This window comes from Eleginops maclovinus, chromosome 2, assembly GCF_036324505.1.
Source record: "Eleginops maclovinus isolate JMC-PN-2008 ecotype Puerto Natales chromosome 2, JC_Emac_rtc_rv5, whole genome shotgun sequence".
NCBI lineage: Eukaryota > Metazoa > Chordata > Actinopteri > Perciformes > Eleginopidae > Eleginops > Eleginops maclovinus.
Window position 1 is genome coordinate 14749297 of NC_086350.1, and position 12081 is coordinate 14761377.

Genomic DNA, 12081 nt, shown 5'->3' on the forward strand with positions numbered 1-12081 from the left:
ACCAACTGTATCTGGGTCACAATCCAGTCCAGTGGCAGTTTGACATATCAGACTGGAGCTCTGATCTGGGGCATCATGCCTAAAAACATCACCCTTATCTCTTGCATAAGTGCATGTGTGTGTCCACATGTGTGTAGAAACATCTAAAGGTAAAGACACGAAATAACTGAAATCTACTGAAATACTGGATAGACTGTTTCCACCGACACACACAGTTAGTTTTCTGTGCAGTGCTTAGCCCTGGCAGTGGAAAGGAGCACATATTGTACGAGTGGCATGAGATGGTTAATGGGAAATAGGAATGAAGGTAAGTGAACTCATTTCTTTGACGACATTTTCAGATTTTAACAGCAACACTTTCTGTGGTCTCATTAAAAGAACAACAAAAAAGGTTTGAAGTATCTTTATGTTAACTACATTTAATAAATCAATTACAAACATTCAACACCAGACAATATGGTTTTGATCTGTGTGATTATCAGACTGGATCTGAGTAGGCAGATCAGTTCTGAGTCTAACAGGATTGCTCCTCCATCTACTAAACTACCATCACAACTTCGGATGAGATGCCGCTTGAATCAAATCAGTTCTAACAAGTGCCGAACTCATGCATGCCAACTCTATTAGGTACATTTGAGCATGTATATATACGAATGTGGTCATTAATAAACAAAAATACATCAATAATGCTCTCATTAGAGAGATCTTTGCTGCGGGATTCTGAAGGAGATTAACAGAGTCTCTGCAGATGCATTATTCAGGCCCTGCAGCAGCCCCGTTTTTTCACTGTTCCTCTCTGTCATCTACACTGATATAAAAACAGATAAAGGTTAGGAGGAAACACAGAGTTTCAGCTCCAGCCCATCCCCATCACAGTGAGTAATGAAAGCAGGTATATCATAAAGTTACATTTCTGAAAGTCGGTCTCTTACTGGTTCAGGATGTTTGTTGCACAACACAACAATAATGAATTATACAATAACAATTTGCTAGATTTAAATCTGTTTTTTGAATGGGTGTATTGTATAAAGTATGACAGGGCTTTTACATGCTTATGGGTTGGCCGAATAAACAAAACTTAAACTATTGGCTTTGATAACTCAACATGCTACACATCAATGTCATACTGAAATAACTGCGGACCTCATCAGTCATGTAGATGGCTCCATGATTCAACAGCGCTGCTTGATGTAAGAGCAGTAATTAGGTGTCGATGTAAGTGCTGTGCAGTCATGCCTAAAATGTTTTTGTGTGTGTGTTGCATCTCCCTTTACTGACTCTCACTCTAGATGTATTGGTAGTGAATGCCACAAGATGCACAACTGGAGTGATGAATATGATCAACTTCACATTCATAACCTCACATGCCTGAAACCCTGCAGACTTCTTCCATCAGTTGCCCGATGTGACACAATTAATTTGCATACAAATAGATGCCAGTGACATGAAGAGGAAGCAAAGTATTGAATCCGAAAAACTGTGAGGAAGTGAATTACACTGTGCAATGCCGTGTTGATTGGTGTACGAGAAGATGGAAATGTTTTAAATGTGACTCTTTTCTCACTTATGCAAACAAGATGTGGCATTTATGTGCACAAGATTTCAAGGCATCATCTGAGGAGTTGGCAAAACAATGACGCACAGATGGTATCAGGGCATCATTTGAAAGTGACAGCCTTTCAGAGTTTCTTCATGGAGAGAGACTTAATCTCTCTTCATTTGTGTGGCATTGTGTGTCAATGGCTTGCAAGTATAAAACAATTTGATATGAATTTTTGCTCTGCATAGTAATACAATTATGCATCGTGATGTTGTTATAGCACAACTAAAATATCTAAGGAAATGTGATCACACTTCTCTAATCAAACTAGTTAGAAAGTCAAGAAATGTAGTATTTAATTCGCCCAAGAGAGGAGTACACACAAATGGGCTTTACCATCTAGTTTCTTTTATTATCTCTTTATCCAAAATATGCTAAACCATGACATATATTGTTATTGTGATATACAGTTACCTGGAGAGGGACAGATGGTGGCCATATTGCCCATTTTTACAATCACTGTGTTGTAATTTGAGAGATCATTTGAAGGAATATCATTTTTCATTCTTTTCTTTCTACTTTAATCAAGCGTTAATAAAATTTGTACTGAACCATCATTTCCAGTAAATACATGAGAAAACTTATTTCTGAGAGGCATCATTGATTCAGAAAACCTATTTCCTTCTTCTGACATAAATATGACAAGAAGTTAAATCACAGGAGAGAAGTTGTAACCGCTCCACAACAGCCTTTATGCTTTACACTTACGTATAACATGTCACACTTTGGTGACATTTGTCAGTGTGAACCATGTGCCTCTGGAGATATTATGTAGAAGATCAAGGATTAATCAGGAGTTAATACTTCCACCGAGACTAATTATTAGGATGAGCCTGCAACTACAGTGTAACACACTGACAAGCACACATAATCACAAACATGTATCTCCAACTGCATCTGCTTGCACGGCTTACTCTAAAACTTTTCCTAGTGTTTTGATTTTTCATTAAAAAATCTGTGAAAACATTACTTGGTACCCGTTTTCCTCACTACATCACTTCCCTCCCCTACATCTCTTTTTCTTTTGCTCATCCCCTCCCCATACCCAAATTTTGTCTGTTGTCGATGTGTCGTGACTGTCTGCCAAGTGCAGTAATTACAGTAGAGCAGCAGAGCTGAGCAGCAGAGAGAGAAGCAGCATATCAAACATAACTGCACAGGGCCAGGACAGTACAATTCATTCTCAGTACTACAGGCTGCGGCATGCCGCAGAGCCCCAGACCAACAGCTATTACTGTCTTTATTTCCCTTAATGTATTTACTCAGAGTTCATAAATATCACAAAGCCATTAAAACAGGTGTTAAATGTATTGTAGATTGTATAAATCCAGTCACAGGTTAAGTCTCACACATTTCTCAGTGCACATCAAGTATTAGATGTAGTCCATTGATAAAAAAAAAATGAGCACTGGGACACCGAGTGATTCCAGAGTACTTTATGCCCACTTCGTCCAAAAAATCTCAGATCTCTCACACACACACAAACACACACATGTGTTGATGTATTGCCTATTAAACTGATGTGACAGTACTGGCAGCGGGCCCAGAGCAGTGGATAGTTTATGATGTTGGGAATAATAGGCAAGGTTAAAAATAACTGTATTATCAAATGCACCTAAGAGACAATGTTGACGTAGGTAAAGGGGGCCGACTGACAAAGGAGAGCACAGGCTACTCAGACAGCGAGCACTGGGGTGGGAGGGGTCACAACATCCTGCACCGTCACAGAGGTGCCAGACTTTTAACTGTGCCCAAAATTACAGAGGAGACAATAAAGAAAGGTATGACTGCAGATACATGGTGAATATGTGATGCAGCTCAGTGCATTCTTATTCCAAAACAGCTTGGATAAGGGCTCACTAGTGCAGTTGGCCCTGCCACTTAAGCTGAGATTTACCTCATGAAGGTCTTAAGCATAGAGAACACGGAGAACCACAACAGCGATGAGCCTAGCGGCTCTCTCATGCTTTCATCCTCTGAGATTTCAAATGAAACACTTGCAGTGCAAAGTCATAATTTAGCTTTGGCCAATGCTTATTTTTACTCAATAGAGCCTGAGCAGACCAAATTACAAGTCAATATATTTACTGGCTGTTAACAACTAGCTCTACTTAATAAGCTCTACTTTCACCAATTTTAACATGGATTTGTGTTCACAACGTAGCCTTTTTCAGTGTCAAAAACAGGATGTTGAATGTGCCCTGTCAGTTTTTAACTAATGGTTACAGTGATTAATTAAGAAACCTGAATCAGGAAGGTTTAGCCAATTAACTTTTTCCCCCTCATACAATACAATGCTGATTCATAAGATAATAAGGCCTAAATCCATCAAAAACTACAGCCAAAAAAATATATTTGCCAATTTTAATGAGTATTAGAGTAATTCAGAAACCAAAAGAAGCTAAAATGTGTTCATGGTGAAACTGTTAAGTGCTTTCAGCTTGCTAAAAGGTTTTGAAAATGCCTTTCTGTGCAACAGCAGACAGATACGATAGCTGTCCTTTGGGCAAAAACATGTGCACATCCCACATGTACACACAAGCTAACACTAAAATCCTCTGGTTCACATGTACATGTAAACCACACTAAACCCTTACACAAAACACCCATAGGTGTATTGAAGAGAGCAATTAGCAGGAATTATTCAGTGGAGCACATCCTCTCATCTCTCCCTCCGTGGCGTCAATACCCTTAACCAATGGTAATTACCTGTCGCTCCTTTGCACTTGAGGTGAAATTTGCTGTGTTGGTGTGTGTTTATATTTCTATGCATATAGCCCTTAAAGTTAACAACTTTGTGGGATCATTGTTGAGAAACAGGAACAACAAAAGCAACGGAAAAATTCAATCAGGCAGCATTTCCAATTAACTGGACACATTTCCCTCTATAATGTGATTAGGGTGTGTTTTTTAATTAAATACATAACTCTATAATAATGAAGCAAAGGACATTAATGTGTTTAGGGCTGGCCAGAGAATGAGAGACATTAATTGACAGTCCTACCAGCAGTCATTTCTGATTGTTGAGGAATAATAGTTTGAGATGAGTCTATACAGCGCTGTGATGAAACGAACGCATGTGGGGGATTGTGTTGCTGGTGTAATCCTCACAGCCCCTTTGGGACAACATAGACCCCAACCGACACAGATGATACACAAAAGTGTTGAGGCATTTGTTAATCTTGTAAACATCCTCTCACTGATCTCTCATTAATTCAGCCCAGAGGATGATAGGCAGGGAGAGAGATAAAGAAAAGGAGAGAGGAAAAGAAACAAAGACAAAAAAAAGACAGACAGACAGACAGACAGACAGACAGACAGACAGACAGACAGACAGACAGACAGACAGACAGACAGACAGACAGACAGACAGACAGACAGACAGACAGACTTTGATTAAAGGAAGATCATTAAAGAGATAGTTTAGAATTGCATTGAATTACTCACAGTATGGCGGTGATATCCATGCAAAGAGTCAAACACTCGGAGGAGCTGCCATTCACCTGGGAATAGCTGGTCCACCTTAAGAGTCAGCCCACCTTAAGCCTGGGCCGTTGCTGCTTAATGCTAGCTTCATAGTTTACCACAGCCTTTAGTCAGCAGGGGGTCTTGAAGGGGTGTAGCATTTATTTCCAAACAAGTAAACTGTACACCCATGGGTGGTAGTGGCAGATTGGCAGTCTTAATAAAATCATAATTACTAACTCGCCATAAACTCACAGGCTCTCTCTCTCCTCTCTCTCGATCTCTGAGTTTCACTCTCTCCACTGCACTCGCTAGTGTTCAACACAACCTCCACACCGAGTTATGACTTCAGTTTAATAAACATTTGAAAAATACATTTAAAAAGGATACTTATGCCCGGCAGGCATTCAACTTGGAGCCAACGGTCTTGCAATACACTGGCAGAAACCCTAACAGTGCATTCAATTGTAAAGGCAACAGGGTATGATGCTGGACTCGTGGGGTTACATCTGCAGGCTGGTCTGGCAGAGAGACCACTCAAATCAGAGCAGACACTGAGACAGATGGTGATTTTACACCAGCATGGAGAAAGAAATGGCTCTTTAACATCAAACCTCTGCACATTACTTTGAAACCAGCTGGCCAGACACAAAAAGGGATTGTGAGTCTGGGGAAGCAGCCAGACTTTGAAGCACAGGTCTCAGAGAAATGGCAAACCAGGCAAGAAGGAAAGCAGCCTTTCCATACTATTTTCTAAGATGTCTGCATAATTATGATTTCATTTGCATATTTGGGAGGATAGTGACTAAGCCAAGTGATGAAAGGCAAGCACACTAAGAGAGATTAGTGTGCAAACAAACATTTAAACCCTAATTGTAGATAGAAATGAATCCATTTATCTCATTCTTCACTTGAACTTAAGCCTGAAAAACAAAAGAAATAACTGGTTCAGAATCCACTCAAATACTTAACAACTATTAGCACTCCTCCCTCTTTTTGCACTTGACTCTTTGTTTAGGCCTTTTACTTCACATCACATCTTATCTGCCCTTGTACATGCTCTCTCTGCACCCAGCAGCTGAAGTGGTAAAAAACTGAAAAACATCGAGGGTGCTGAAAGTGAGTCTGATGAAGATGTCCTGGTTGATGCCTTAATGCCTTAGGGCAATGGTTGTCATATTAAATGCTTATGCGAGTCAACACATACCAGTTCCCTGTTTCAGATGCAGAATAACAAATAAATGATGATGCAGTTAGGATGAATGTCAATCGACACTCTGAAATGCTTAAACATATTAATGTTTGAATTGCTCTGGTTGGAAAAGTTTGGAGATTTCTGATTTTGTATGATTAGTACTGGAAAGCATATTTAGAGGAAATAATTACAGTAGTTAAAGGGGACAGTTACCATGTACAGTATGTACCAGGGATTTGTCAAAACAGGGTAACACTTTTAGTGTGTGCCCTAATACCAAAATGCCGATTTTCCCCGTAAAAATGTAAAGTTATGCCAGAAAACAATATTTCTGTTAATCAAAAACGGTATAATAACTCTAAAAATATGAAAACTGTGTCAAATAGACCATCAGACAGCATCGACAGCTTTTTGATTAAGGAGCTACGAATAAATAAATCGACGTCCGATTGGTCTGCCGGCGGCCAGAGGCAGCAGGCTTACACTGAAACTGTGATTTCTGAATTAGATTGTTTCTTTTAGAAAAGAAACCGTAACGCTGGATTGATTTGTCGTTTAAGGTGCAATATATGACTCGGAAGCTTTAAGACATAAAGAAACTATTATACTCTGCTTCGCTCTAATGCATTGAAGCAAAGTGGGCGAGGCCGTAATTTTGACAGCAAGTGGTTAGCGCCCTCATGCTACATTTTTCTAGAAAAAACCTGTGTACCATGGCAAAATTATAGTTAGCCATTTAAATTTGGCTTCCATGTATCTGATAGAAAGGCATTGAATTGATTTACAGAAGTTCAAACACTGGATTAAAGTTGTGCAGGTGGTAGTTTCACACGTAGTGAGTACATTCTTATTTTCCATAAGAAAAATGCACTCTGTGCTTTTTGTAAAAGGCACACGAGTGCAAGTAAAATGAATCTCTATTCTCAAGGTCTCAGTGATATTCACCTGTTTTAATGACCTATCACGCCTCATTTTCATCATTCCATTTGCTGCGGGAGAAGGTAAGTGCTGTTGCCTCAGGTGAACACCTCATAAACAAGCATATATTCTATTTCTACATCAGATCTCCTTAAGCCAACACTGAACACTAGCCCGAGGCTTGGAACTACTATAAAAAGGTCAAAGATATGAATTTGCTTAAAAACCTGACCAAAAATGAGTCATTGGTCAGTCATGTTAGTAACTTCCCTTTTGTAACACTAATGAATCAGGTAAGACAGCATGTAACCATTGCTTAACTATTACCCTATGTCTGTTGATTTGAACTTTCACGATCAATTTGACAAAAGCAAAACCTTCTCATATCCGCACCAGTATGCATACATTTCTAGTATAAAAGCTGATGTATAACAAGTGGCAGAGCCATGTTCTATTGCCCAGCCAGCACTCCTAACATGAATGATCTGCACGAGTCATCCAATGAGTCAACAACCAGTCAACAGCCAGTCACTGATCAGCACTCATCACCGCCTTCTCCCAAGATTACTGTAGTGACTATGATCTAAAGATTTCTGTCATTATAAGCGGATTCCTATAGTTTTCATAATGCATTCGTTCTCCTCTGTTCTACTTCATCTCATGTTTCAGAAAAATTATTCTTCATCATGTTACATGTTTGTATACAACATTAAAGGATTAAGGAGGTTTCATGAATAACATGACTTGAGAGGCACATTACACTATAAAGACAACACACTGATGCAAGCTTCAACCACAACACTAAAGATCAACAAAATCCTTCTTTGGAGACACATACCATGAACCGGTCAGTCCTGCTCCCTGAATGAATAGTCAGAGAACTCAGGGGTCTGCAAAGAGTAAATGAACAGCAGAACCAAACCTGTCCATGTGTACTGTGGGAATGCAGACCCTCTACTGTGAGAGCTAACAGAGATAATAGGATCATGGCTGTCCATCTGGCCTCATCCCAACACCGGCTACAGGCTATAAATAACATTTCAATAGCTAACACTGTTGATTCACTAATTCAGTCCAGGTTTATTTAGTGCAACCGAAGGGAAAGTAATGAAGGGGCTTGTTCTAAAGTGATTTTGGAGACATTTTAAACTCATTTAATTTGATTGTTTATGCAGGAATAAAATGTTTTTGAGTATGTTTTCCCGCACACAAAAATAAATATGCAATTTATTATTGTATATCGCCAACAGAACACAACAGGCCCAGCCGTTTGGATTTAGCTGATCAAAATAACAATGAAATATGAGAGGCCTTCATTTCTCTATAGAAAGCATGTGATGATCAATAACCCTGAAAAACTGCTCAATGGTTTGAAGAAAGGGGGCTCAAATAAGAGTGGGCCAAGGGGATCAAAGAAGTAAAGCAAGTATCAGCACTACCTTTTAAAAATATTCAGGTGTAAGCAAGACCTAAATAAAGATAGAAATGTGACTTGTTCTTTCTGGAATACTGAGTTGTATTGGTTAGAACATACTTTACTTAAGGTTTAACTTCAAAATACTGCAAACAAAACAAAGTGTATGACTACTAAGCTTGCTCAATCACAGCTGAGTAAATGTCATCTGCTGCATTCTTTAAAATGCTGCTGAAAGCAGCCAGAAAGTGCATCATACATTATATTTGGACTTTATACCTGATGATTTTTCCGAATGTTATTTTACTATAGTTGTTTTGTCGGATTACTTGTAAATTATTTCCTTATCCAAACTGAGTACCTAAGGAAAGATTGTTTTGATGTACAGATTGTAAAGCTCTTTGAAGAAAACGTGGCCTTGGTGATATTGGGCTAGCCAAAATAAAATAAAAAGGAGCTTGAGTTTCACTAAAAATATTTTTTCTATCTTTGTGTAAACTTTCACTGTCAATCTATTCTTATCACTACATTTAAATGGACATGTATTCCACCAAAACTGATAGAAGAGCCCTCCCAAGCACAGCAACTATTAAAAAGGTCCTTATTTAGCGAGAAAGAAGTACATCCCAATTGCACAGAACCCAATCACTTCCCATGATGATCTTCTGGTGAGCAGAAGCTGTAATTTCTGCAAAAATCGCTATACGTTCAGAGACATGTCCTGCTTATGTTCCTGAGAACCGTTATTGAAAGGGTTCAAACAAATGAAAGAAAACTCTAATGTCAAAATGCTCTCCTTTTGCCAGCCACATCCATGTCTCTCCTCACTGTCATCTTCAATGCCACACAGAGATACACACTCCTATCACCACAGATACACAGTGACATGATTCAAATCAAATTAATTCTCAAGCATGTGATGGTCAGTAATCCCTAAGGTGCATCATCTGAGACAGGATGAGAGGAAGAGACACAACGAGACTGAGAGGAGTTATGCTGTGAGAGGCAGTTGATCTGCAATGCTGCTAGAGTCTTTGGTGAGTGTGTGTGTGTGTGTGTGTGTGTCAAATGCCAGTGCCCTCCATAGGAATACGATAACGAGGGCTGTGCACAGAGGGAATGCCAAATGAGATATCAAACACGGAGGAGAGCTCAGAAAAAAAACAGAGCACAGCACTGAGCCATTTAATAAGACATGGATGGAAAGACTGCCTCCTAAATTGAACTCCAATATTCTTACTCATGTGGGTTGTGACAACACAGTACAAACAGGATTTGGAAATAACATCTGAACACAATGCCATATAAGTTGCATCAGGGTATTTTCTGTAAAAGTCTTATGATGATGTGTTCTAAGCATCCAGTTTAAACAAGCATCATATTTAAACCTGAGATTAAAGATGCAGTTCCCTGATTTTTTTTTTACAGGGATTGATAGCGTCATCCACCCAATACACATTTTATGTCTTGAAACTCAACAGTGATTTACTTTACTTTATATAGCAACACATCAGACAGACATATACCACTCAAAAGCATAAACTGATCAATTCTATAGCAAAGATTGTACCCCCTGACAACCATTTCTGTAACAGTATGTTAAATAATCAATAAAGTTAATCTTCACAATAGATCTACAAAATGTTGTTAAATGAGGCTTTATGAAAACCAACCTAAAAGGAGGCCGCTGAATGAACTGAAAATCATTGAATGTACTCACACTTTTGGACGTTAGGCTGCTACTTTGATGGAATTGAGAAATGTGGGGGCAATGCAACCCCAACAGGCTTCATGATGTCTGCAGTTGGTTTGCATAGCTGCATCTTAAAACAGGAAGTCTTGAATCTATGATAGAAGTAGCTGGTAAAACATTTTTTTAAAGTTGCCAATGAATTTAACGAGGCTTATAACCTGTCAATTCATTATATCAATGTAAGACTATTGCTAATTGAAAAGTAGATTAATGTAAAATGAATGCATTTACCATAAGTCTATGTTTTTACCTGATGAAATGTGAGGTACAGTAGTGTTAAGGCCTTCTCTTGTCTCGTTTTGAAATGTCATAGCAGAGAAACCACAGGTGTAACTGATTACATTAATTATGGCCCTGCTCAATTAATCTGCCAGTTGGATATGACAGTGAGCCAGCACGCACGAGCAACTCAATGATCATTGCAGATATGCAGCCTTCGTTAATGTTATTTACACAGTGTAGTGTTTGATATGACACAATGTCAACTTCCGAGCTATAGCTAACTGTAACGTTAAAAATGAGTTTCCCTTTCGTATCGTAAATAAAGGACTTAAAAGTACATTCTTTTTTTATTTGTGTGCTAGTTGTTTTGTCACTGCCAACCGGAAAGTGAATAACCGTAGGTCCTTTAGGACGGCTAATATTTACACACTTCTGGGACAAAATAAGTTTACAGAGTAAAAATACAAAGTTAGCATGTCACTGAATATTGCAAGTAAGGACCAGCTTTACCTGAACACATGATGTTGATGTTGACGATAACTCCTGACTAGCCAAATCCACACTCAACGAGATAAACTAACGCCTATTGGTCAAACTCAGATTTTTACCAAAATTACTTTACCAAAATAAAAGCATCCTAGGTCATTTTCACTGAAATTACCCATTAACGACGGATGAGACACTTTTATTTTGAAAGTGTCCAGCGGCTGCCTTGGTTACTTTATGAACAAAATTGAGTAGGCTAACCGATCATCACTAACATGTTTAAAAGTACATATATACATCCTATTATATATTTCTATATAAATCTTTTGTTCCGGGTCTTGTTTCATTATTACGTTGGGGTCGTTTGATTGTATTGAGGGAACAAGTTTGTATTGTCCTTCCCCTGCCTTTGCACAAATCAAAGCCATAAAAGAGCAGAGCCCAGATCTGTGCCAGTCCTTATGGCCGAACATCAGTTGCTTACCTCACTAATATCCCTAATAGGAGCAAATACCAGCTGTAGGATAACACAATGTTGCATACAGTATAAGCTTCACATTAGAATGAATGGTGTTTTAAAAGTTGAACATTGTAATGTAAATTAAATGCAAATTTAAATGGCAGTTGCTTTATTTCACCCCATGTGCGAAATCTAGATCCAAAAGTGAAGGTATAAAATCAAATATATTTTCATACGTACGTAAGCAGACTATATTTGTGCATCCTTGTGGTATGTGCACATTAGAGTATAAATAGTAACACATTTAGAATTTAAGATTGTAGTTGAAAGATAGTAAATGTATCTCTTCATTCACTGTTTGCTATAGAAGTTTACTTTAAAAGGGGCTAATAAATATGACATTTAACAAGTGAAATAACTCTACAGTTCCCAACAGCTCATTTATCTCCTCCTCCTTCAACCTTCTGTCAGATGAAAGAGACCTATAAAAACACTAATCATCTAGCCCCTCAAGGATATTCCTAAATGCATTGTAAGGTATCAAGTTAAGAGCTTGAAGGGAAAACCG

At 38.5% G+C, this 12081-nt stretch overlaps 1 protein-coding gene across 1 annotated transcript in view; it reads right to left on the minus strand.

Annotated features, from left to right (window-relative positions):
* shank3a (SH3 and multiple ankyrin repeat domains 3a) overlaps positions 1 to 11129 on the minus strand; it is a 144758-nt gene extending 133629 nt beyond the window's left edge. Inside the window, exon 1 of the mRNA XM_063874708.1 lies at positions 11078 to 11129. The gene's annotated coding sequence lies outside the window, so the exon portion shown is untranslated. The remainder of the gene's footprint in view (positions 1 to 11077) is intronic.
* Between the last annotated feature and the right edge of the window lie 952 nt (positions 11130 to 12081).